This window comes from Chelonia mydas, chromosome 3 (assembly GCF_015237465.2).
Source record: "Chelonia mydas isolate rCheMyd1 chromosome 3, rCheMyd1.pri.v2, whole genome shotgun sequence".
In the NCBI taxonomy this organism is placed as follows: Eukaryota; Metazoa; Chordata; order Testudines; family Cheloniidae; genus Chelonia; species Chelonia mydas.
In genome coordinates, this window is record NC_057851.1 from 177,654,397 (window position 1) to 177,682,335 (window position 27,939).

A 27,939-nucleotide genomic window follows, 5' to 3' on the forward strand; every position below is an offset into this window, starting at 1 on the left:
TTTGCCCTCTATAAATATATCAGAGGAATAAATACCCGGGAGGGAGAGGAATTATTTAAGCTCAGTACCAATGTGGACACAAGAACAAATGGATATAAACTGGCCATCAGGAAGTTTAGACTTGAAATTAGATGAAGGTTTCTAACCATCAGAGGAGTGAAGTTCTGAAACAGCCTTCCAAGGGGAGCAGTGGGGGCAAAAGACATATCTGGCTTCAAGACTAAGCTTGATAAGTTTATGGAGGGGATGGTATGATGGGATAGCCTAATTTTGGCAATTAATTGATCTTTGACTATTAGCGGTAAATATGCCCAATGGCCTGTGATGGGATGTTAGATGGGGTGGGATCTGAGTTACTACAGAGAATCCTTTCCTGGGTGTCTGGCTGGTGACTCTTGCCCACATGCTCAGGGTTTAGCTGATCGCCATATTTAGGGTCAGGAAGGAATTTTCCTCCAGGGCAGATTGGTAGTGGCCCTGGGGGGTTTTCACCTTCCTCTGCAGCATGGGGCACAGGTCACTTGCTGGAGGATTCTCTGCACCTTGAAGTCTTTAAACCATGATTTGAGCTCAGACATAGGTTTGGGGTTTATTACAGGAGTGGGTGGGTGACTGAGATTCTGTGGCCTGGGTTGTGCAGGAGGTCAGACGAGACGATCATAATGGTCCCTTCTGACCTTAAAATCTAGGAGTCTATGAGAATACTTACACCCAAGGGTAGGGAAACCTTTACTCATATGAGTACACCCACTTATTCCTATGGAACTACTGATGCGAGTAAGGCCCCATGTATACTACTAATATAAATGAGTCAAGAGACTTGGTTACAATGCAGCTGTCCCCTGAAAGTTAAAAATTCTACTGTATATCATCCAAGGCTTTAGCCTAATGAGGATATAGTTCGGTCCCAGATCGGCTAGAATTTGAACCATGCTGTAACTGTGTTAAAGGACAGCAGCATTTTAACCATGCCCTGGACTCATTTATAGCTGAAGAGTGCATGAAGCCTAACTTACACCACTATTCTTAGGCATGGTCTATGAAGTTTCTTTGGTGAGGGGATGTGATTTTTTATTTTTTTTTTTTTACCTTAATAGATAAATCAGTATAACCCTTAGCATGGAAGCAATTATACCAGTATAAGACATCTTTATACATCTTTACCCCGATATAACGCGGTCCTCAGGAACCAAAAAATCTTACCATCTTATAGGTGAGACAGCCTCCGCCTCTGAGAGTGCCGCCGCCGCTCCGCTTCTCCCTCCCTCCCTTCCAGCCTTGCTTCGCCAATCAGCTGTTTGGCCCAGGAAGCCTGGAAGGAAGGAAGGAAGGAAGGAAGGAAGGAAGGCGGGGGGGAGAAGCGGCACAGCAGCAGCACGCTCAGGGGAGGAGGCGGAGGCAGAGCGGAGGTGGGGAGCGGTTCCTCTGCGCCCTCCGCCCCCGGTTACTTGCTGCAGCCCTCCCCGTGCCCCCCCACCTCAGTTCACCTCCACTCTGCCTCCTCCTCTGAGCGTGCCGCCACCGCTCCGCTTCTCCCTCTCTCCCTCCAAGGCTTGCCGCGAATCAGCTGTTTGGCGCGGCAAGCCTGGGAGGGAGGGACAGAGGGAGGGGGAGAAGCAGAGCAGCGGCGCGCTCGTGGGAGGAGGCAGAGGTGGAGCAGAGGTAAGCTGAGGTGGGGGGGCCGCAGCAATTAAGGGGGGGGCGCAGAGGAACCGTTTGCAGTAACACGAATTCGGATATAACAAGGTAAAGCAGCCCCACTCCCCGGAGAGCTGCTTTACTGCGTTATATCCGAATTCGCGTTATATCGGACCGCATTATATCGGGTAGAGGTGTACTATTATTGCTTATTCCCCTAAATTTATTGGTATAACTGTGTCCACACAAAAGGTTGTAACTGCTTTAACTATCCTCGTTTCAAATAGCCATCCTTAAAGCAGTACAAAAACTGTGTGTAGATAAGGCCTTGTAGGAATAAGTGAAACTACTCACAACCCCTATACTTGGAAATACATGCAAATAGCAGAGGACAAACTCAATTAATATCTTCCTTCATTACAAATAGACAGACGAGTCACAGTTCTGTCAAAAAAAAAATCTCTGCATAGCTATGTAAAACATTATTTTTAAAAGCTGGAAAAGTTAGAACAATGAATTCATCTGATCAAAGTATTTCAAGAGCCCAACATGGGTGTGTGTGTGTTAATTATTTAATTAATTGATTTGATTTCCTTCTCCCCTCCCATTTTCCTTTGTCTACACAATGTATTGTGCATCTCACAAGAACTGTTGTTCAGATTGAGGTCAGATTTAAATCCCAAATGCACTGCAGAAGGTCTATATTTGATTACAGTGCTATATGATGTCATGTATCCAAGACAACTAAGGCATTATGGTCTCCTAGGGATAAAACTATCTCTTGGTAATAGATTTAGGCACCCCGGCATGTGACTGATCCGTTGTCTCCAAATGAAAAATGTATGCAGCTGCACTCTTCAGCAAAACACATTACAACAAAAGGTCCAAATAACTGTTCTCATTGGACAGCATACAGAGACAAAATAGATATTTTCTTTTTAAATAAAAAGGCATATCAGGTACTTTAAAGATGGAGATACAATTTATTAAAATCAGTTTGTAATATGTTTTAGAATCAGACAACCAAGTCTATTTTGGTGGGGTGAGGGGCCTTGAATGTCTCCCTGTGACTGGACAAAACCTCTGCAATATTCATTTGACTCACGTATGTGGGGAGGAACTCTTTCTTCCCATAATTTACTGGACATTATATAAAATAAAGGTTTTCCAGTTATTCACTAAAATATTTTCAAATTTCTCTCATTTTTAATGTCTCTTCCCAGTCTTCTTCCACTCCTTGATGTAAAATTAAAACTGAGAAACTGAGCACAAAATTGAAAGAGAACCAGTATCAGGAGAGATGCATGAAATGATTACAAAATTCTGCATCAGAAAGAAGAGAGACCTTACAGGGACACAGGCAGCTCAAATTTAGCCCAAGATTTAGGTTTTGTATGTTTATTTTTACAAATCAAAACAAAATATAAATGTTTCCATGATTTAAAAGGCAAAACAATAATGTCCATGAAACTGGTATTTTAAATAAACATTCCCTGACAACATTTCAGCTGCAAACATTGGCCCAATCCTGTAATTTGTTATGTGCGGGTCAGCATCATAGTGAAGCAGCACACGAATTGCAGGATCAGGGCTATTTATTTTAAAATTGCCCATAGCCTTATTCAAAACCTACTGAAGTCAACAGGAGTTTTCCCACAGACTTCAATTAGTTTTGGATCAGGCTCCATGTGCATTAGAACCTGAAAATGTAACTGATTGGAATGGAAAGTGACATGGACTATCAGATTGAACAGTGAAACTAAAAAGGCAAAAGAGTAAGCAAACACCATAAACAGTAAGCAATTAAAACTAAATTACTATAAAAACAAATAATTTTGATTTTTTTTGTAACAGAAAAAGACATTTGAAAAGATACTACAGTAGTCACTTTTCTTAAATTCTGCATGTCCCACAGTAAAAGAATAAAAACTAAAAGATGGGAGCCATAGATATAGTTATATAACTGTGCCACCTGAGCGCATTGCACTGAAAAAAAAAATACTGTTAATTTCATTTCCAAGATATCCCTATCATACACAGTTCTCCAGGATAGCCTCAAAACAATACTGAATATTCTTTTGTTGATATTTCAGCTGAAGTGTAGCAATAACAATTGCCCAATGTTACAAAATGTCATACTATCTCTTTTGCTAACAGCTTGTAAGCCTTTTTAAACACAGATATCAGAACTCCACTTGAACCTTATCTGAAAGCATGAAACTCTAATTTTATCTGAAATGACCTTGCAGTGAGAATAATTTTTTTAAGTAGCACTTTAACAATACCAGAAAAAACTACAGCATTACAAACAGAGCTTACTGAGGCCACAAAGCTTGCATTGGTTTCCATTTTCAAATGACTGCTACACAGGCATAATTTTTCTTCCTATCCTTTGTGGTCTTCCTTTAGTTACATTTTTAATCACAGCATTCCAAACACCTCTGGTTCCAAGACAGGATATATGTTTGGATTTCTCTTTTACAAATTCTTTGAACTAAATTTTATACTTCTTTCAGCTTCAGACTGCACTTTGAAAGTTGCATAAATAGAAAACAGCTAAAAACATAGACAACAGCACTTATATCACTAGTATTGATACATCCTTAGACATGTTTTGATTCAAGCTAGTATTTTTCCTAGTGCACAGTATTACTATCAATGTAAGTGTCAAGAACACTGTTTATCTGTCTAGAACTTTGCTCTACCACAGATTGCTTTCTATGGCACACAATGATAATGTAGCCATTGTCATGCTCTGGGGGTGCAATCTAGATCAGTATGTCATTGTGTCACTGCCTGCGCTGTAACCTCGGGTGTCTTGAATGCTCTGTTGTTGTGGCTCACAGCCTGGACACCAACAGCCAGCTGACTAACCATTATGTCCCTTGTTACAAACAAACAAAAGAAGGAATACACTTCTAAGACTAAAACTTAATTTCAGTCCATTACAATCTTTGCCTAAGCAGGTTTCTCATCTATAATCAATTTCCGGAGATTTCAACCACCTTGGCTGAAGAATTCATCTTTCTGCAATCTCAAGAGCTCTGGCCTCTTCATTCCCTCAAGTGATGGAGGCCAAGATGGTATCTTCTCTCTCATTATATTATCTTCCAAAACTCACTGTTTCGTCCCCAGACTCAAGATAATCTCATGCCGTTCTTTCCTTCCTGTGGACATCCCATCTCCCTCCTGATTCACATGTAAATAGAACTTCCATTGTTTCAGGTCACTCCTTGCTTAACTTCACCGGAGACAGATAGACAGCTACCTTCCCTGTTGTCTGGGAGAAAACCTGTTCACTAACTCCCTCTGATGTGCCTGATTTAAACATTTTATTCACAGACTTTAAGGCAGGGTAGTCAATAGGTGGACCACAGGCCAAATCCAGACCACCAGATGCTTTTGAATGGACCCGAAATCTTTTTATTTACTTATTATTGTTATTGTTTTATTATTTTCTCTGGAGTCTGGACCTTGAGTATACCTTGACGAGGAAATTTGGACTTTGACAAAAAAATAATTGACTACCTTTGCTTTAATGCCTACCACTGAGTATTCATAATTCCTCACATAGTGTTTACACATGCATTTTACAATGATGTTGATCACCAGTGTGTCATCAGCTTTCATAAAAGATCTTACTTGATGTATTTTATAATACAGTAATATTGTGTACACTCAGTTATTTATTTGAGGTTCAGACCCCCTTTTTTATAGCTAAGAAGCAACCTCCCCACTTGCTAGGCTGACAGCTTTGCTTATCTTTCATGTAAATGTGCCTTCATTGCCACTGCCTAACTACCAGATTGGTCAGCCAAACAAATACACATTCCTTTGTCCAAGGCAGACTGTGCCTATACATTGCTTGCCAAAATTGAGAACATAATTTTAGCACATATGCATAACATTGTACACACCCCATACATACATTACACAATTAGTTTTCTAATAATATCTTACATCACACCTTTTAGATATAGATTATGGCAATAGTATTTAGGTGTGATGAATAAGTCAAGAACCACAAGAGTTGCTGACACAGTATTGAATCACCAATGGGCCTCTTTGTCGCATGCATACAAAATAAAGTACATATCAGAAACATATTAACATAGGTGAACAGACTAAAGAACTATGATTAAAGTGAAATGGTGCTGGTATTAGAGAAAAATTTACCTTTTTTTTGTTTTGTTTAGCACTAATAGAATTTTCATACAGCTAATGATTTAAATTCTCTTGATTTCAGATTGTAACTTTGCTTAGGCCTTGCCTACATGCGAGAAATTGACCAGAATAGCTATTCTGGAATAACTCCCCCATGTGGACATCTATTCCAAAATAAAAGTGATTTAATTCCAGAATAATTACTCCACTTTGTGAGTGGAATAATTATTCCAGAACAGAGTGTCCACATGGGGAAAACTACTCCAAAATAGAATCACAGAATATCAGGGTTAGAAGGGACCTCAGGAGGTCATCTAGTCCAACCCCCTGCTCAAAGTAGGACCTAATCCCCAACTAAATAGCTATGCCAGTCAATGTAAACAAAACCTAGTAAAATAATAAACCAAATTATTTATAAGAGGAAACAGTTCCACCAGTGCCACTACATTCTGGGTAAAATGGAGATGAAGCCTCACATAGTTACGCTATCTCAATTTAGAATGAAAGCTAGATATAGTAAATACAGTATTCTCAAGGCAAAGAGAAAAGCACTTGCATTAATCAAGCTAAAATACAAAATGATATCCTATACTTCTCATACAACATGGTTAAAAGGCACCAAAGCAGAAGAAAAGAATACAGTTTGTATTTGGATTAAATAACTCTGAAAAGAATGAAAAGCTGCCTATTACCATTCTGACTATTTTTGGTCAAACTGACTGTCTGTGGTAGAGGCTACCAATGCTGTTTGGCAACAGGCTTACTTGCACCCACCAGCTGCTGCTGCACTCTAATCCCACTAGGTGTGGGTTTTAAATCACTGAATTTTCTTTAGAAAGTATCCTAAAATCACTTTGGCGGCTGTATAATAGCATATAAAAACAACATAATAAAATACCATCCTGCTAAACTGCAATCACAACAACAAATGAGAGGCCCACATTTTAAACAGGAAACTAAAGTTAGGTAGTAAATATAGGGAATGCGCTAAAATAACTTTGAAAAAACAAAGCTTAGAGGTGCTACAGTGGGAAGGTACAAAAGATTATGTTTTATAGGAGGACGGAGCAAGTTACACACTATAGGGTCCACCACAGCAAGAACATAGTAGCAAGGCAGCATCAGATGCAATGGTGGAATGCTGACACAGAAAGTGATGTGTGAGCATAGATATCTGACAGTACAAGGATCAAGGAGCAACTCGTGATATAACCAGAGGCAACACTGTTAATGGATTACACAGTAGTTCCAATTTAAAATCAAAGCATAGTCAATGATGTTGCTGAAAGACATTTTGGACTGTGTTGACCTGTCCCGCTAATGTGGGCAAACCAAGTTCAACACCACTTAAAGCACGATAACAGTTGTCAAAGACTGCTGAAAAGGCTAATCATAGGAATTAAGAATCCTTAGGCCCCTCATGGACCCAAATTAAAATCATGTTAAAGACATTTCAGCTAATAAGGCAGAGGTAGTCAATAGGTGAACCGTGGGCCAAATCCGGACTGCGAGACACTTTTGAAAGACCCTGAAATCTTTTTATTTACTGATTATCATCATTATTGGTTTTATTATTATTTTCTCTGGAGTCTGGGCCTTGACTATACCTTGACCAAGAAATTTGGACCTTGACAAAAAATAACTGACTACCCCTATAATAAGGAATGCATACAGTTTCTTTGGACAGTGTAGACGGGAATGACTGTTTTACAAGATGGCTCAGTCATCCCTGTCCACACTGACCAGAGAAACCTTATTAGCACTTTGCTAACAGCAAGAACTGTTTTGAAACCCCATTGTCATTAGAAGAATTTGAAATTTAATCTCAGCAGAGAACACAAAAGTCTGGAAAAATACTGAAGCAATAAGATACCCGCCATCTAATAAAAAGAGTCTTAACCTCTCATAAAAATTGAGCTATGGACTGAAAGAGAGCTAGTTTCTACTGATCTGAAAGCCAAACAACTTCATACAATAGGAAGAAAAGGGAAAGAAAACCTATTGTAAGATCATGTGATGAGATCTCTGGTATAAAGTTTCCCATATACTCTGACTCTAATTTCTCTAAAATGATTCCTGTACAATACTCACCATGCGGAACATGAACATGTCCACCCTTTACAACACAATAGCTACTCTTCCCAAGTTACCAAGTCATAGACATCTGGGCACTCAGCATTAAATAGTACTCGTCAGTTCTTTTCAAGACAAAATACGTTCCAGTATGTTTGTGCTTCTGAAGCTATGATGTTGTAGAGAAAGGAGACAAAGTACTCAAAGGTCATAAAGACACCATTGGACACCAGGCAGCATTTTTTTTTGTAGTGAGTAATTTACTACCACATGCCAATTCTATCTCACTTGACTTAAATTATACTTTGTGTGTACCCTGGGATACACTATACACTTTTACCTAATGTGATAAAGACAAATCAGACACTTGTCATCACATATATCAATGGTTCTCAACCAGGGGTCCGCGGCCCCCTGAGGGCCGCAAGCAAGTTTCAGGAGATCCGCCAAGCATCGCCAGCATTAAACTCACTAGGGCCTACAGCAGAAAGCTGACGCCCCACTGCACAGGACTGCAGCCCGGGGCGCCAAGCCCCAACACCTGGGGTTGAAGCCTGAGCAACTTAGTACCCTGTGGCGTGGTACCACGGGCAACTGCTCTGCTTCCTACCCCTTAACGTCGGCCCTGGCTTTTATATGGAGAAAAACAGTTGTTGTGGCACAGGTGGGCCATAGAGTTTTTATAGCATGTTGGGTGGGCCTCAGAAAGAAAAAGGTTGAGAACCCCTGACATATAATGTACTGTGTTATATAGTATGATTACATCCACAATGCAAAATTGAAAATATGATGGGAAGTGGATTTATTGTAATATAGGGATATACATAATACGTAAATATCCACTTCTAAATGAAAAAAGTCTCTTAGCTGCTTCTTGCTTTCCTTGTGGATCTTTCTCTTGATACAGGGAAGCTTTGTGTGACCGTTCGAAAATAAAAATTCATAATTTGTGAAGTCTGGCTATGGACAGGACTTATACAAGTGCATACTTGCATATAAACTGTAAAGACTGGCAGATATGCTATATGATTCACTAAGTGAAAAAGCACAATACAATTTCTGCACAGGAAGTTACACAACACCTTTTTATTAACTGTCAAGCAGGGCGCACACAAAGCAGATCTATCTATGTTAATGTGCTCACCAAGTGCTAAATCAGAAATGGAAATACAAGACAGTTAATTATAATATCTTTTTATACCAACATATACATACTACCACATGGATTAACAACTGTCCCAAACCTGTGCAGCCAAATGAAATAAAATGGATGAAACTTAAACTAATGCTAAAAGCTAATATAAATTAAGTAATATACACTGCTGCACCCAATAAGCTGATAATCTTTATTTTGGGGGGATGAAAGGCCTGTAGGTCTATACCACAACACATCAGACGGTTGCCCCTCTTGAATTTACAAAACAAGAGTTTAGGTCCTGCACCTCCCCACCTCCCCACCCACACCTGCACCCTTCATCTCTCTGTCCTGAGGGGCTCCCTACCCTGCTAGTACACTACTTCTCTGCTTTGAGGGCACCTCTACATACACCTGCCCATCATGATGGAGGCACAGCCAGGCCAAATTTGAATGGTGGTACAACCCCATGAGCCAGGTTGAACCGACCACACCATAACCACAACTTCAACAAACAGTGGTTGCAATTTTTGAACCAAAAACAAACAAATAAATCAAAAAACTTTCTTACAGCCTTGCCAATGAGTCAACTGTGCTCAGTACCCTTCACTCCCAATAGTTCCAGTGGGAGCTGAGGATGCTCAGCACCTACCATGAATCAGGCTTTGTGTTTATGAAGTGTTTTGAAACTGTGAGGTGTAATTTTATAGCTAAGTTTATAACTGCATTAAAAAAAGGGGAAAAAATTGAGACTTTCTAGGTAGTTCAAATGTAATACAAAATAAAAAGCAAGAAACCAAAAGCCTCTCGTTTGTGTAAGAGTGGGAGAAGCTAGAGTCAGGATATTATGTCAGAACTCCCACACTCCCAAGTACCTTGTACAGCAAGAACTTCTTTCACTCATCACATACACAAACTCTCCAGAGGCCTTATCAGAGATTTCTAAATGCTCTCACTAGAGATGAACAATCAAAGCAATAGAATAATCCCGACTAGTACACTGTGCATGTTCAGCCAAGCAAATATATGTCAATGTTTTTAAATATTACAACTGGGTTGTGAAAGAACAGAGACTAGTACACCAGGGATTTGTGAAAATTCCCCTCCTTGCTCGACCAGTAGTAGCAAGACAATGAGCATTTCTATATTAGAAAAACTGCACCAAATATAAATATATTGATCTAGTTAGACTGGTGTAAACCCCTGTTGTAGATACACATAAGTAGACGTTAAAATGATCTAAATCAGTTTATCTTGTGTCCGTAAATTGCAAGCTAACTCTTGCTTAAATAAGTTTAATTTCACTGCCTCTGTATTATTAGGGATTTGCACTGGTTGAGCTAGGTTGATTTAAAATTTATTTAGTTAAACCAGTGCAAGTTTTCTAATATAGACCAGGTCTGAGCACCCGAGTCAGGCACAGTTGCCTATGGCAACAGCCACACAGTTATTTAAACCTACCCAGGGTAAGTCTAAACATCACCATGTTAAAAACAGTTGAAGCGGCAGGAATCTTTTCTACACTAGTGCTCTGTGTTGCCAATACCACTGCAGTTCCCTACCAAAGCCAGAGACCGTGGCCCAATTCTCTGTTGCCCTGCACCTTGTGTAGTCATTTTCAACAGTGCAAAGTGAGCCATTATTCAAATGGCAGCATTTTACACTCTTTTTGCACTAGCGTACATGATATGGTGCAAGTCAACAGGGAATCAGGGCTTAGTATTGAACACTTTAAAAAACACCATTTGTCCCCATCCATATTGACCAAACAGTGTTACACACTAGTTCAGGCACAAAGGAGTTTCCTCTTTATGACTAAATGTGTTTTTAAAGTGGGATTAAATAAAAAACAAAAACAGAAATGATGTTAAGATCATATGTATTTGACAAAGATCCATGCTAACCTGGCCAGATACTACAAACTTGATTCTCCTCTGATTAACAACAGTGTAACTCCAATGGCATTATTCTTGATTTGCACCTGCATAAGTGAAGGAGAATCAAGCCCTGTCACTCTGATTCAATAGCATTTAAACATCCATTCTTCACAAGTGTAAAATGATTAGACCGGATGCAAGGCAGGGTGGATAAAAATCCATGATTTTTTTAATTTAAATTACATTTTTTTGATAAAATGCTTTTTGAGGAAAAAAGCCTATCTAAAGATAGTTTTAATTAAGATCCATGATGAGATATCTTTGAGCTATAACGTAAGAGAGATTATAAATTCTAATTCTATAGTATGAAACAATATATTCATGTAAAGTTTAAGAAAAGTTTTGTAAATGTGTTCCAATAGTCCATGGAATAGGGACCCAATCTTATATAGTTCCAGGGGCTTCTGTATAGATCATTTAGGTTAATCCTTCTATCTATCCAATGGGAGCAGCAAACAGCAGAGAGGCTAACAGAGGGAGTTTGCCTGGGATCTGCCTCAGAGGAGGTACGCTAAGGGCTGCATTGACGAGGCTGTGTTAGTGAGTATCTGAGTGTCTGTTGTGGGGACAGTTTGACCATCTGCTTGATTGGCTGTTTGAAAAGTGTGAATTGGGAGTGCTTTGTTCCAGGTGAGCCTTGAGTGGGCCAGACTGTTATAAAAAGCCAGTCAGCTGTGAACCAGCTGAGCCGCGAACAGCAGAGAGGCTAACAGGGGGAGTTTGCCTGGGGAGAGCCCACTGAGGCTTACATCTTGCCGGCTTCTCTGAGTAGTTACTACAACTCCTAAGGAAGCTCGTAGAAGGAAGGTAATATGGATGGGGAGAGTTCAGCTGTTGTGACCTGCACTGGATGTGCCATGTTTGTCTTTCTTCCACAGGACAGAAGTGACTTTGTCTGTACAAAGTGCAAGCTGGTCTCTATATTGGAAGAGAAGGTTCAAGGTCTGAAGCAACAGGTATCGACCCTGCGTTGCATAAGAGAAACTGAAGATTTCCTGGACAGACGTCAGGATATGCTTCTACGAACACAACGTTCTGAAGATTCAGAGCAGGCTGCACTGCGGGGACAGGAGGACGGTGAAGAAATTTGGCAGCATATGACCTCCAGAAGAAGAAAGGGGAGCGTCCATGTACCAGCAACGCAGATACAGGTAAGTAACGGTTTTCATGTTCTCTCCACAGGTACTAATGCGGAGAGTGGACTAGATGATACATCTGAGGGAAGGGAACAGAAGGAGACTCCGCCGACTGGAAGGCATGAGATGCACTGTCCTAGGGTTGGGAGTTCCACGACCACTGCTCCTAAGAGAAGGAGGCGGGTGGTGGTGGTCTGGGACTCTCTCCTCAGGGGGACTGAGTCATCTATCTGCCATCCCGACCGGGAAAACCGAGAAATCTGCTGCTTGCCAGGAGCTAGGATTCACGATGTGACGGAGAGACTGCCGAGACTCATCAAGCCCTCGGATCACTACCCCTTCCTCCTTCTCCACGTGGGCACCAATGATACTGCCAAGAATGACCTTGAGCGGATCACTGCAGGCTACATGGCTCTGGGAAGAAGGATAAAGGAGTTTGAGGCGCAAGTGGTGTTCTCGTCCATCCTCCCTTTGGAAGGAAAACGCCCGGGAAGAGACCATCATATCGTGGAAGTCAACGAATTGCTACGCAGATGGTGTCAGAGAGAAGGCTTTGGATTCTTTGACCATGGGATGGCGTTCCAAGAAGGAGGAGTGCTAGGCAGAGATGGGCTCCATCTAACGAAGAGAGGGAAGAGCATCTTCGCAAGCAAGCTGGCTAAGCTAGTGAAGAGGGCTTTAAACTAGGTTCACCGCGGGAAGGAGACCAAAACCGTGAGGTAAGTGGGGAAGTGGGATACCGAGAGGAAGCACGAGCAGGACCGCACAAGAGGGGAGGGCTCCTGCCTCATACTGAGAAAGAGGGACGATCAGCGAGTTATCTCAAGTGCCTATACACAAATGCAAGAAGCCTGGGAAACAAGCAGGGAGAACTGGAAGTCCTGGCAGAGTCAAGGAATTATGATGTGATTGGAATAACAGAGACTTGGTGGGATAACTCACATGACTGGAGTACTGTCATGGATGGATATAAACTGTTCAGGAAGGACAGGCAGGGCAAAAAAGATGGGGGAGTTGCATTGTATGTAAGGGAGTAGTATGACTGCTCAGAGCTCAAGTATGAAACTGCAAAAAAAACCTGAGTCTCTGGATTAAGTTTAGAAGTGTGAGCAACAAGGGTGACGACATGGTGAGAGTCCGCTACAGACCACTGGACCAGGGGGATGAGGTGGATGAGGCTTTCTTCCGGCAACTCACGGAAGTTACTAGATTGCAGGCCCTGGTTCTCATGATTCAGAGTAACAGCCGTGTTAGTCTGTATTCGCAAAAAGGCGGGGGGGGGGGGACACAAGGGAAAATAGGTTACCTTGCATAATGACTTAGCCACTCCCCCTCTCTATTCAAGCCTAAGTTAATTGTATCCAATTTGCAAATGAATTCCAATTCAACAGTCTCTCGCTGGAGTCTGGTTTTGAAGTTTTTTTGTTGTAATATTGCAACTTTCATGTCTGTAATCGCGTGACCAGAGAGATTGAAGTGTTCTCCGACTGGTTTATGAATGTTGACATCTGATTTGTGTCCATTTATTCTTTTACGTAGAGACTGTCCAGTTTGACCAATGTACATGGCAGAGGGGCATTGCTGGCACATGATGGCATATATAACATTAGTAGATGTGTAGGTGTACGAGCCTCTGATAGTGTGGCTGATGTTATTAGGTCCTGTGATGGTGTCCCCTGAATAGATATGTGGGCACAGTTGGCAATGGGCTTTGTTGCAAGGATAGGTTCCTGGGTTAGTGGTTCTGTTGTGTGGTGTGTGGTTGCTGGTGAGTATTTGCTTCAGGTTGGGGGGCTGTCTGTAGGCAAGGACTGGCCTGTCTGCCAAGATTTGTGAGAGTGTTGGGTCATCCTTCAGGATAGGTTGTAGATCCTTAATAACGCGTTGGAGGGGTTTTAGTTGGGGGCTGAAGGTGACGGCTAGTGGCGTTCTGTTATTTTCTTTGTTAGGCCTGTCCTGTAGTAGGTGACTTCTGGGAACTCTTCTGGCTCTATCAATCTGTTTCTTCACTTCCGCAGGTGGGTATTGTAGTTGTAAGAATGCTTGATAGAGATCTTGCAGGTGTTTGTCTCTGTCTGAGGGGTTGGAGCAAATGCGGTTGTATCGCAGAACTTGGCTGTAGACAATGGATCGTGTGGTGTGGTCAGGGTGAAAGCTGGAGGCATGTAGGTAGGAATAGTGGTCAGTAGGTTTCCGGTATAGGGTGGTGTTTATGTGACCATCATTTATTAGCACTGTAGTGTCCAGGAAGTGGATCTCTTGTGTGGACTGGTCCAGGCTGAGGTTGATGGTGGGATGGAAATTGTTGAAATCATGGTGGAATTCCTCAAGGGCTTCTTTTCCATGGGTGCAGATGATGAAGATGTCATCAATATAGTGCAAGTAGAGTAGGGGCGTTAGGGGACGAGAGCTGAGGAAGCGTTGTTCTAAGTCAGCCATAAAAATGTTGGCATACTGTGGGGCCATGCGGGTACCCATAGCAGTGCCACTGATTTGAAGGTATACATTGTCCCCAAATGTAAAATAGTTATGGGTAAGGACAAAGTCACAAAGTTCAGCCACCAGGTTAGCCGTGACATTATCGGGGATAGTGTTCTTGACAGCTTGTAGTCCATCTTTGTGTGGAATGTTGGTGTAGAGGGCTTCTACATCCATAGAGGCCAGGATGGTGTTATCAGGAAGATCACCGATGGATTGTAGTTTCCTCAGGGAGTCGGTGTCTCGAAGGTAGCTGGGAGTGCTGGTAGCGTAGGGCCTGAGGAGGGAGTCTTCATAGCCAGACAATCCTGCTGTCAGGGTGCCAATGCCTGAGATGATGGGGCACCCAGGATTTCCAGGGTTATGGATTTGGGTAGTAGATAGAATATCCCAGGTCGGGGTTGCAGGGGTGCGTCTGTGCGGATTTGATCTTCTGCTTTTTCAGGGAGTTTCTTGAGCAAATGCTGTAGTTTCTTTTCGTAACTCTCAGTGGGATCAGAGGGTAATGGCTTGTAGACAGTGGTGTTGGAGAGCTGCCGAGCAGCCTCTTGTTCATATCCCGACCTATTCATGATGACAACAGCACCTCCTTTGTCAGCCTTTTTAATTACGATGTCAGAGTTGTTTCTGAGGCTATGGATGGCAATCACCCTGATATCTGCTGGGAGAGCAATACAGCGGTGCACAGACAATCCAAGAAGTTTTTGGAAAGTGTAGGGGACAATTTCCTGGTGCAAGTGCTGGAGGAACCAACTAGGGGCAGAGCTCTTCTTGATCTGCTGCTCACAAACCGGGAAGAATTAGTCGGGGAGGCAAAAGTGGATGGGAACCTGGGAGGCACTGACCATGAGATGGTCGAGTTCAGGATCCTGACACAAGGAAGAAAGGAGAGCAGCAGAATACGGACCCTGGACTTGAGAAAAGCAGACTTTGACTCCCTCAGGGAACTGATGGGCAGGATCCGCTGGGAGAATAACATGAGGGGGAAAGGAGTCCAGGAGAGCCGGCTGTATTTTAAAGAATCCTTATTGAGGTTACAGGGACAAACCATCTCGCTGTGTAGAAAGAATAGTAAAAATGGCAGGAGACCAGCTTGGCTTAACAGTGAAATCCTTGCTGATCCTAAACACAAAAAAGAAGCTTACAAGAAGTGGAAGATTGGATAAATGACCAGGGAAGAGTATAAAGATATTGCTCTGGCATGCAGGAGTGAAATCAGGAAGGCCAAATCACACCTTGAGTTGCAGCTAGCAAGAGACGTTAAGAGTAACAAGAAGGGTTTCTTCAGGTATGTTAGCAACAAGAAGGTGGTCAAGGAAAGTGTGGGCCCCTTACTGAATGAGGGAGGCAACCTAGTGACAGAGGATGTGGAAAAAGCTAATGTACTCAATGCTTTTTTTGCCTCTCTTCACGAACAAGGTCAGCTCCCAGACTACTGGCACTGGGCAGCACAGCATGGAAAGGAGGTGACCAGCCCTGTGTGGAGAAAGAAGTGGTTTGGGACTATTTAGAAAAGCTGGACGAGCACAAGTCCATGGGGCCGGATGCGCTGCATCCGAGAGTGCTAAAGGAGTTGGCGGATGTGATTGCAGAGCCATTGGCCATTATCTTTGAAAACTCATGGCGATCGGGGGAAGTCCCGGACGACTGGAAAAAGGGTAATGTAGTGCCCATCTTTAAAAAAGGGAAGAAGGAGGATCCTGGGAACTACAGGCCAGTCAGCCTCACCTCAGTCCCTGGAAAAATCATGGAGCAGGTCCTTAAGGAATCAATTCTGAAGCACTTAGAGGAAAGTGATCAGGGACAGTCAGCATGGATTCACCAACGGCAAGTCATGCCTGACTAATCTAATTGCTTTCTATGACGAGATAACTGCCTCTGTGGATGAGGGGAAAGCAGTGGACGTTTTGTTCCTTGACTTTAGCAAAGCTTTTGACACGGTCTCCCACAGTATTCTTGCCAGCAAGTTAAAGAAGTATGGGCTAGATGAATGGACAATAAGGTGGGTAGAAAGTTGGGTAGATTGTCAGGCTCAACAGGTAGTGATCAATGGCTCCATGTCTAGTTGGCAGCCGGTATCAAGTGGAGTGCCCCAAGGGTCGGTCCTCGGGCCGGTTTTGTTCAGTATCTCCATAAATGATCTGGAAGATGGTGTGGACTGCACCCTCAGCAAGTTTGCAGATAACACTAAACTGGGAGGAGAGGTAGATACGCTGGAGGATAGGGATAGGATACAGAGGGACCTAGACAAATTAGAGGATTGGGTCAAAAGAAATCTGATGAGGTTCAACAAGAACCTGCACTTAAAACGGAAGAATCCCATGCACCACTACAGAGTAGGGACCGAATGGCTAGGCAGCAGTTCTGCAGAAAAGGACCTAGGGGTTACAGTGGACGAGAAGCTGGATATGAGTCAGCAGTGTGCCCTTGTTGCCAAGAAGGCCAATGGCATTTTGGGATATATAAGTAGGGTCATTGCCAGCAGATCGAGGGATGTGATCGTTCCCCTCTATTCGACATTGGTGAGGCCTCATCCGGAGTACTGTGTCCAGTTTTGGGCCCCACACTACAAGAAGGATGTGGATAAATTGGAAAACATCCAGCGGAGGGCAACAAAAATGATTAGGGGACTGGAACACATGACTTATGAGGAGAGGCTGAGGGAACTGGGATTGTTTAGTCTGCGGAAGAGAAGAATGAGGGGGGATTTGATAGCTGCTTTCAACTACCTGAAAGGGGGCTCCAAAGAGGATGGATCTAGACTGTTCTCAGTGGTAGCCGATGACAGAACAAGGAGTAATGGTCTCAAGTTGCAGTGGGGGAAGTTTCGGTTGGATATTAGGAAAAACTTTTTCACTAGGAGGGTGGTGAAACACTGGAATGCGTTACCTAAGGAGGTGGTGGAATCTCCTTCCTTAGAAGTTTTTACGGTCAGGATTGACAAAGCCCTGGCTGGGATGATTTAGTTGGGGATTGGTCCTGCTTTGAGCAGGGGGTTGGACTAGATGACCTTCTGAGGTCCCTTCCAACCCTGATATTCTATGATTCTATGACTCAGTGCTCAGTCTAGAAGATACCATCAGAGATGCTTAGTTTTGCAGTTCTCACACTGTGGATTTGTGTCTCCAGAGATAACATGCTTGTTAACAGCAAAAATGTTTTTAAGTACATAAATAAATAAAGAAATAAACAGAGGTGAGAAATAACAGACCTCAATCTTATTTTCCCTCTGCAAATTTGAGTACACAGAGTCAATCCCTTACCTCTCTCTAAAAGTGCAAAGTTTCAAAAAGTTCAGTGAATAGAATATTGTTGGGGGTGGAATAGATCTGGACAAGGAGAAGAAGTCTGGAGATAAATGTGAGAAATGAGGGACAGGCAGCAGAAACAAAAGTGGAACTGTTTGAGCAGCATATTCCAGAAGTCTTGAGGTCTTTCTGAGTGTAGCCTGCATTGATTTGAAATCTACCAAACCATTCTCTCACTAGAAGGGAAAACCTATAATGGCAGCAGGATGTAAAAGAGACCCAGTCTGGGAATATGAACCATTCAAGAAATATATGTTTGCTGATGATGTTTTAAAGAAAGTCCCACCAGTGAACTGGTGGAAGTGACTTAGGCACTTGGATTCAGAGACTGTTGAAGTGATAATCTCACTTTTAACAGCAGTAGCTTCTTCTGCCAGTGCAGAAAGAATATTTTCTTCCTTTGGACTAATTCATTCCAAATAGAGAAATCATTTGAGACCTGAAAAAAAACAGAAAATCTTCTTTTTCTTTTCCAGATTACGAACAAACAGGAAAATGAAGGTGAAGACGACTGAGTTAGCTGCAGAAGCCAATATTTTAAGTTTCTCATGTTGACATCGCTGACATAGTCAATTTAATTTGTTTTGTTTTTTAAAAATATTTCATTTAACTATTTTAGTTTAAAACAATTTTAACAAAAACAAACTTGATTTTAAAAAACTTGAATGTTTAACTAAATTCAAAAATTCATATGCTTGTTTTGTTATATTATGTTTGCTGTTGAAGAAAAAATCCAGAATACAGAATGTTGTTGTTTTAGTTAAATGAAATAATTTAAATGTCTGTCTGGTGATGTTCTCCTCCTAATACAGCATGGCAAGAAAATCCTCCAAATGTTAATGAGTAACCTATAGAATTAGAGATAGTTCACCTCCCAATGACTTCATGAATATCTGCTTCAATAACCTTTGGTAAATGAAATAACCAAACAATCATTCATTTTCTGATATAGCTCTAAAACTAATCTGATTTTTTTTCAAAATAAATCACTTTAAAAATGTATAGTGTTTACCTTCTAAAAATGAAACCTACATCTACCTCTGAGTTGTGAAGAATATGTATTAAGGTTATAACAACCAACAAGAATGTACTTTTATGTAGAAATCCATGATTAAATCAAGTCTTCCTGACTAGTGATTTAAATCACCCTGATGCGAGGCAGTGGAGAATCAGGCCCACTGTCTACATAGGTTATGCAAACCATATTTAAAACTGGTTCAGCAAGCATGGTTTAATTGTCTGTGTGGAAGGAACTTAAAATCTCTGGGGGGAGAGAGGAGGAGAGAGAGGTGAGAAGAATTCTGAAAGCTTTTCCAACATTGTTTCCTCTCCCATCTGTCTGCAATGAAACCTCAGACTACCTCTGTCTCTTTCCTTTTGGGTTTGGGATACAGATGAACTGTTTAAAATAAATTAAATACTTTGTGTGTGTATATATTTCTGCAAGCTTCTTTTGGGCCTTACTGATAATTATTAAGGGTTCCATTCTCCCACCTGCAGGATAAAAGCAGCTCCAATTGCAGATAATTGAGTCCCACAAGGGAAAATGATTTAAAATCTATCTACTTGTAATCATTTCATGCATGACATTGCTCTTCCCCAGCTGACTACCTGTGTATCACCCACTTTCTCTGAAGTTTTAGGTTTCTTTTGTTTGTTTGGAATACTATTTCACTGGGAAGCAGAGCTCAGTGCAATGGCTCTCATTTGTCTACTTTCACTTGTACATCTTGATGAACCTTCAGATGTGCTAACAGTGGCTGATACTCTGAAGCAATAGGAGTTTAATAAATCATATGTCTTTCTTGAAAGTAGGAGAGAGAGTTTTTGAAAGTCCTATAAAACTTGCTCTCAATGTTTTTAAGCTATCACAGGCCCAGGGTCAACTCTTGAAAAGTCACTGGCCAGAAGATATGCTCACTGCCAGCATTCAAAGTGAGTGCAATGAATGGTTGAAGCATCCCAGAAATTTCAAATACATAGCATTTTTGAAGAGGAAATTCAAGAGCCTAGCTATGAGGTACAGTGAAAGTATGTTGGGGCCTCAACTACTGTATATCTGTCCTCTGACACATCAAAGCATGGTTTGGTTTAGACCAAACCATGCTTTAGCTATGTTTGGGATAGCTGTTTTGTAACCAAGTTCCCCAATACAACTGCATTACTAGTGTGTATGGGTACAATAACTGTGCTTGCACTAAAGATTTTTTTTCCCCCCAGGGAGCAGGGAGGTAAAGAATTTCCCCCTAGTGCTACAACTAAGGTTGCACAAGTAGTAGCACCAGTGGGAGCTGCAGTACTATTTGAATTACTGAGAAAGGCAGGTCTATGCCTGCCCATAACTAAAGGCCCACACCATCAGTTAAGCCCAGGCTACAACAGATTACTGAGGACAACAGATGAAAAAAAAGTGTGAGCAGGAGTGAGGTCGAAGGTTGAAAATCCGGGATCCAGAAGGGGGACTACGAGCAGAGAATCCCCCAGCAGTTCCCACTGCTCCTCAAAGGTGTCTAGGGAGTCAGTGGACACTGCCCAGAGGAATTCTGCCCAGAAGTATGCTTGGATAAGGGACCAGGAATAGGCCCCAAAGTCACAGAGCACACCACCCAACTTCCTACTTCTGGAGCGATGGATAGCCACCTTGGCCAGTGCCAAGAGGAGGCTGGGGAGGATGTCCCGTGATTGTGGAGGCCACAGATACAGTGTGCACAGATCAGAAGATGCGGGGAAAAGTGCAGTCAGAACTTCAGTAAGAGGTTCTGGATGATGCAAGGAGAGGCTACAACCTGATGAACCCTACACAGATGTGTGCCAAGGTCTCTCTCATGCACCAAAAGGGACAGGTGTTGGGTGAATTTGTAAACTGCACCAGGCAAACACCCATGCTTTCAGCTCCATGGAGGAGCCATCAACTAGTATCCCCAGTAGGTCGCAGAATCAGGGTAGAGTATATATTCAGGACCAGAGAATGCAAGTTAACTACCCCTATGAAGAACAGGGGAAGTTCACACCTCTCAAGCCATTCTTTCATGCTGTCTGTCTGCTGATTCAATTACACAGTACTGTACCAGTTCATCTTCACAGCCATAAAATAAAATATAATTTAGCACTTCTAGCTGTTAATTAGATATCAGTTTTGCAGATATTTGTAAGTAACCTACAACCAGACACCAAGGAAAAGTTTCCGACTGGCTATAAAAAATAATCCATACCCTCTTAAGTTTGCTTATATAGTTATAGGAACAAAACAAAACTTTTCATCATCATATAATTTAGTTAAGTTTGAACCGGAACAAAGATCAGAATTGCGATGTTACATTTTTTCCTACACCATCAAAATCATTCAGTGTAACATCTCTGACTCACAGTCTACAACCCCAATGTTATGGCTCAGATGGGATGCTGAGGGTATGTTATCCCCACTCACCAATTTATTAATTTAGTTTTGAACTCTCATATCAATGTCCTCCTCAGTATAGGACTATTGCATTCTTTCTCCTGGTTCCCTCCCCTCTGTACTTTTTTTTTTTAAACATAGCTGCACCATTGCCTTAACCAACCCACTTCTGCCAGAGGATTTTCCCATGCTCACCAAAAAGCATGATACATCACAGTGCAGTAAAATGGTGTTATATTTTTACATTTTGTTTTGAGTAAAACCCTTAATTTAATATAAACAGTGTTAATTTATTTCTGTTGAAAAGCTGAGGATTAAGAAAAACTGAAATCCATTTTACTACTACTGTATTATTCAGAATGTGCCCAAAAGCATATTCAATGGGATACAAAACACAGAAGAACATGGCAATCTGATCAACTGCCAGTCAGTTTTCTGGGTTAATTTAAGACATGGTGGCTAACATTTTCATTACAACAACCAATGCAAACATTATCATCATAAACACACACAAATGCATACACACAATTTGTGTACATATATATACATACACAATACTGCTTTTAAAGCCCCTTTATATACTTAAAAACAGATTAAGAGAAACATCTGAAAACGCTGACAAAAAGAAATATGTTTTTAGGTATCTCAAAAGTTTGAGAGCATCACATCCAGGAAAAAATTTCCTAGTGGAAAAGGGGGGTTGGGCAGTAGGAAGCCCACTCCATACACACTAATGTCTCCTAAGAGCAACTAACACTGCAGAGATCTCAGCAGTGAGCCAAGTACTTCATCCAAAAGCGCAAGAGAAAAGAGAAGACACCTAGAACGAGGGCTAAGGTGCCGCCCAGGAGTCGGTGGGCAGCGGCGGCAGCAACAGACTGGGGGGCGATCTCCCTCTCTCTGGAGCTCATGGGAACCGGTGAGTGGCACTTTCTGGCTCTTTGTCGGGGTTGTTACAGACACACACTCTCCCAGAAATGCCTATGACTTGCTGGGCTGGGGTCAGCTCTCCTGGCCACATGCCTGTCACAACCCCAACCAAAATGGGGGAGGTGCACATGATCCGGGCGGGTGCGTGAAACTTACCTTGCACGCATCAGCTGCTGTCTTCGCTAATGGAGCCGCGCGGGGTGGGGAGGGGAGGCCAGAGGCCCTTCCTGCAGTTGGGGAAGGTTATGTTTTTACGGGCAAGAGGGCTAACACCTCCTCTCCTCATCGGGCTGGCTCAGGCAGGAAAGGCACCTATAAGGAACTGCAGTGGGTGCTATTCTTGGCGCACCACCTTCTCCCAGCCACATGCTCCTTAGAGAGCCTTTTCCCCTCCCCCTCCCCCAGGAAAACGGGGGCATATGGGGAAGGAAGAACCAGTTCAACAGCAATAAGAGAGTTGCAGGACGCAGCCCAGCTGCCAACCTCACTCTCCAACAGGGAGGAGAGCATCCGTCCTTTGGGGGGGGTCATTTTACGGTAAGTCTCTCTTCTCTGGAAGGATGATTGTACCGGGGGGGCTGCGCAGGAGCCACTCAGCGCTGACTTCAGATCTGCACTCCTGGCACGCGTCCTCAGTGCTGGGGGGCTGCGAGAGCGTCCCCTTTTCATGTCAAACCCGGAGGGCGATCTCGGCACATGCTTTGTCTTAGGGCGGGCGTGAGGGTTCCGGACCTTACCCAGCCTCTCTGGAAGCGACCCATGCGGAACACCGACCCAGGCAGCCCCAAGTCATCTGCATCAGCTTCCTCGCCTCCTCCATTATTTACCCTCTCCCCCTTTGCGCGCTATCCATGTGCGCTTGCTCACGCGCGCCGCCGAGCAGCCCTTCCTTCTCCCTCTCATCACACACGCGCGGCCCCCGGCCTCTTTCCAGACCCTGGCAGCGAAAACAAAACAAGGCTCCCTCCCCTCACGAGTCACACTCGAGCTCTCCAGAGGCACCAGCCCCCTGAGCAAACTGCTTCATCTCCCTCCATATTTATTAAAGCACTTTTAAAACATAGACTGTCCTCTGTGCGGCCGCGTGAGCGGGACAAACGCCAATCCACAGCCCACCTGTCCCTGTTAAACCTCCTCTCCCTGCCCACGTTTGTTATTTTGAATCACAATTTCCTTCCAGCCCCAATTAAGAACAAACCCCTTTTATACATCCCACCTCTGAGAGACGGCAGCGATCCCCCCGTGCTGCCACCCCTCAGAGCAGGAAACACGCTCATCCTTTAACCACATGTATGTTCTCTGTAGATTCAGATATTCTAAAATAAAACACACGCAAATATAGGCTGGGAATCTCTCCGCTGGGGGGTGGAGCAAAATCCTCCCCCCCCCCCCCCCCAGTTAATAATGGGGTCCATACTCACAGTAGTCATGAAGCTGTGCGGCTGGGGGAGAGTGGACACAATATGGCAGCAGGCCCGCAGGGATATGTGGCAGCGATCAGCAACAGCTTCTGCTCCCTCTCTCCCTGCGCAGCAGCAACACCTCCCTCTAGTCTCTCGGTCTCCCCATAGCAACACGGCACCCAAGCCACTAACCCCTCCCTCCCTTCCTATACTTACCACACAGCCTTCTCCTCCCCTTGTCCAAGTGGGCTGGCCCCCTCCCCTCCTGCTGTCATATGCAGGAGACGAGTCCATTGCTGTGGAGGACGGGAGGGGGATGAAGAATAGGTTGTGAGTAGTTCATTGCAAAGGGGAAGGGGGTGATTTCCCCTCCCTGCCAAGTTCAGTGTGTGTCTCTGACTGGGGGTTCCGTTGTACTATGTGGGAGGAAGGAGGCTCCTGGGATCAGTCACTACAGATACTGATGCAGCTCCTGACCTTCTGCCTGAGGTTTAGACTATAGTCATAAGGACTGTGCTCCACAATCTCCCTCCATCCATTTATATTGAACTGAGATTGCCTTTGTACAAAAGCTGCAACTTTTTGTTCTCAAACCCATCCATTGAGAGATGGTGTGGCAGCACCATGACCTTGCCTTGAAAGGTTGCCCTGTGGTGTGAAACCAGCGTGGGCCCTGGAACTGATTTTGGGAACACACAGCCAGCCATCCTTCAGCACAATGTGTGTGGCCCTGACCAAACAGGGACAATCATAGAGATACCCCTTTCTGGAAAAGTCCTGTAGAATTTAAAAGGGATGAAACCAACAGTGTTCTTATAGAAATGTAATAGGGTCTTATAGAAGTTACTCTCAAAAGCCGGTAGAATACACCATTTCTCTTAGGCTTTCTGGGCCATCCTATACAATTCTATAATAGTGATATAAATCTTTATTCTTAATATGGTCTGGAAATCAACAGAAAGTATATAATTTTATATAAAGGATTATAGGATTTTCCTGTAAAGGACTAGGACAGCAAATCCAGAAAATTATACCCACTTTAAGTCCTGCTTCCCCCCTACCCCCAATCCCTCGGCAGTCCCACGTCCCCCAGGCACCTAACTATATGCTAGCAACTTAGTTACTTATGTTTTGTTTTGTTTTGTAAAGTAGATATTTTTGGCAGCATAAAATGCTTCATTTCCAAAGAGATGAAATCTGCTTTATTTATTTTTTATCCCTCTGGAGAGATAATAAGGTTTCCAGCTGTAAAGACCACATGCCACTGTGTTTGTTTTGTGTTGTACTGCTTTGTGCTCACTCATGCCTTTAGCTTTAAGCTCTTTAGGGCAGGAACTTTGTTATTTGTTGAGCAGGGTTTACAATGCTGTGTACACTTGCAGTTTTACGACATCATAATAGGATCTGGGAAACTAGTTGTGAGGAATAGGGAGAGATTTTGCATTTCCGATCCCCCCACTCCTTGGTAGGAAGGTGTCCCATCCCCTCCCTAAGGTTTCCCTTATTGCAGAGGGGCACTTGGCCTCTGATGCATTGCAGTCACTTATTTGAGGGAAGGACAATAACGTAGTTGTACGGGGGAATCCTAGGAAATTCTCTCATTCCGCATTAGTTGTTTCTGTTTTTAATGTTAAATAATTTCCTAGTCAGGAAATTGTTCCTCTACAGAGTTACGAACTGATCAGTCAACCACACACCTCATTTGGAACCAGAAGTACACAATCAGGCAACATCAGAGACAAAAAAAAAAAAGCAAATAAAGTAGAGTATTGTGTTAAACATAAACTACTAAAAAAAATAAAGGGAAAGCAGCATTTTTCTTCTGTATAGTAAAGTTTCAAAACAGTATTAAGTCAATGTTCAGTTGTAAACTTTTGAAAGAACAACCATAACATTTTGTTCAGAGTTACAAACATTTCAAAAAGAAAAGGAGTACTTGTGGCACCTTAGAGACTAACCAATTTATTTGAGCATAAGCTTTCGTGAGCTACAGCTCACTTCATCGGATGCATACTGTGGAAAGTGTAGAAGATCTTTTTATACACACAAAGCATGAAAAAATACCTCCCCCGACCCCACTCTCCTGCTGGTAATAGCTTATCTAAAGTGACCACTCTCCTTACAATGTGTATGATAATCAAGGTGGGCCATTTCCAGCACAAATCCAGGGTTTAACAAGAACGTCTGGGGTGGGAGGGGGTAGCAAAAAACAAGGGGAAATAGGTTACCTTGCATAATGACTTAGCCACTCCCAAGCCTAAGTTAATTGTATCCAATTTGCAAACGAATTCCAATTCAACAGTTTCTCGCTGGAGTCCGGATTTGAAGTTTTTTTGTTGTAATATCGCAACTTTCATGTCTGTAATCGCGTGACCAGAGAGATTGAAGTGTTCTCCAACTGGTTTATGAATGTTATAATTCTTGACATCTGATTTGTGTCCATTTATTCTTTTACGTAGAGACTGTCCAGTTTGACCAATGTACATGGCAGAGGGGCATTGCTGGCATATATCACATTGGTGGATGTGCAGGTGAACGAGCCTCTGACAGTGTGGCTGATGTGATTAGGCCCTATGATGGTGTCCCCTGAATAGATATGTGGGCACAGTTGGCAATGGGCTTTGTTGCAAGGATAGGTTCCTGGGTTAGTGGTTCTGTTGTGTGGTATGTGGTTGCTGGTGAGTATTTGCTTCAGGTTGGGGGGCTGTCTGTAGGCAAGGACTGGCCTGTCTCCCAAGATTTGTGAGATTTCTTGTTAAACCCTGGATTTGTGCTGGGAATGGCCCACCTTGATTATCATACACATTGTAAGGAGAGTGGTCACTTTAGATAAGCTATTACCAGCAGGAGAGTGGGTTTGTGTGTGTGTGTGTGTGTGTGTGTGTGTGTGTGTGTGGCGGGGTGGGAGGGGTGAGAAAACCTGGATTTGTGCTGGAAATGGCCCAACTTGATTATCATACACATTGTAAGGAGAGTGATCACTTTAGATAAGCTATTACCAGCAGGAGAGTGGGGTGGGGGGAGGTATTTTTTCATGCTTTGTGTGTATAAAAAGATCTTCTACACTTTCCACAGTATGCATCTGATGAAGTGAGCTGTAGCTCACGAAAGCTTATGCTCAAATAAATTGGTTAGTCTCTAAGGTGCCACAAGTACTCCTTTTCTTTTTGCGAATACAGACTAACATGGCTGTTACTCTGAAACCAAACATTTAAAAGTTATGAACAACCTCCATTCTCGAGGTTCTACTGTATGTATTTTTTTCTGTGGTTTGGATGATTCAGGGCCAGTCTTAATGATTCACAGGACATTCCTTCTGGGAAGAGAGGTCAGATCTAGCAGCACTGAGTTTTTGCCCACCTGTCAGCAGCACACAGAGATTTCTTCCCCCACACTCATGGAGCAGAACCAGATTCATAAATAGGGTTGACTTGTGAGCTGCAGAGTTTGCACCAGACTGAAGGTCCAGACTCTCAGTATCCTAGTTTGCTCATGCCTAGGGTTGGCCCTGATTATCACTTACTAATACACTATGATTTGTTTTTCCCTGGTTTGCTGCTTCAGCCAACTTTTCTGTGGCTTCTCCTCCCCCAGATGGGTAAGGGAAGTGCACTTACATTTAATTATAATTATTTATTATTAATTAATTATTTTATTAAAAATAGCTAACACTCTCGCACCTTTGACACCAAAAACAATTAATCAAAACTAAAACTAGCAAATGCAACAACACTTTGCCCTTCCCCTGCCCACAAATATTGGTCACCATCAAGCCCTGCCTTCCCCCAAGGCTCAAGTAAGTAGGCTTTAACCCAAGCATGCCAACAAACCTGGACTATATCAGATCAAGGGAGTAGTAGTTCCAAAGCTGAGAACTCCCTCAAAAAACACTCTGTTGCCCTTGCCTTTAGATCAAGGAGCTAATGCTTGAGCACTTCTGCTGGTCACAATTGTGGCAATATAGAGAGCATTAGAAAAATTCCCACATGACACTAATGCCGTTCTGTGCGCATGTCCTCCAGGCACTCTCCCCCTGCCGAGGCACTATGGGATGGCTGCTCAGAACTTCATAGCATAAAACAGGGATTCTCAAACCGGGGGTTGGGACCCCTCAGGGGGTCACGAGCTGTCAGTCTCCACCCCAAACCCTGCTTTGTCTCCAGCAGTTATAATGGTGTTAAATATATAAAAATATGTTTTTAATTTATAAGGGGGGGGGGTCTCACTCAGAGACTGGCTGTGTGAAACGGGTCACCAGTACAAAAGTTTGAGAACCACTGGCAAAAAGGAAGGCATGGTGGTGCATAAACATGCTTGACACATGACTATGGTGTAATAAA

At 42.9% G+C, this 27,939-nt stretch overlaps 1 protein-coding gene across 12 annotated transcripts in view; it reads right to left on the minus strand.

Moving 5' to 3' along the window:
• The window catches only part of FOXN2 (forkhead box N2), a 209,212-nt gene that overhangs the window by 100,662 nt on the left and 80,611 nt on the right, over nucleotides 1-27,939 (minus strand). For 2 of the 12 annotated variants that reach the window (XR_005224909.2, XR_005224908.2), the window contains exon 1: nucleotides 23,618-23,777. The exons of 1 other annotated variant lie outside the window; for it this stretch is intronic. The gene's annotated coding sequence lies outside the window, so the exon portion shown is untranslated. Of the gene's footprint in view, nucleotides 1-22,352; nucleotides 23,365-23,412; nucleotides 23,513-23,617; nucleotides 23,986-27,939 lie in introns of those variants that run through there. 9 more of the 12 variants (XM_043543856.1, XM_043543852.1, XM_043543853.1 and 6 more) reach the window with 9 other exon arrangements.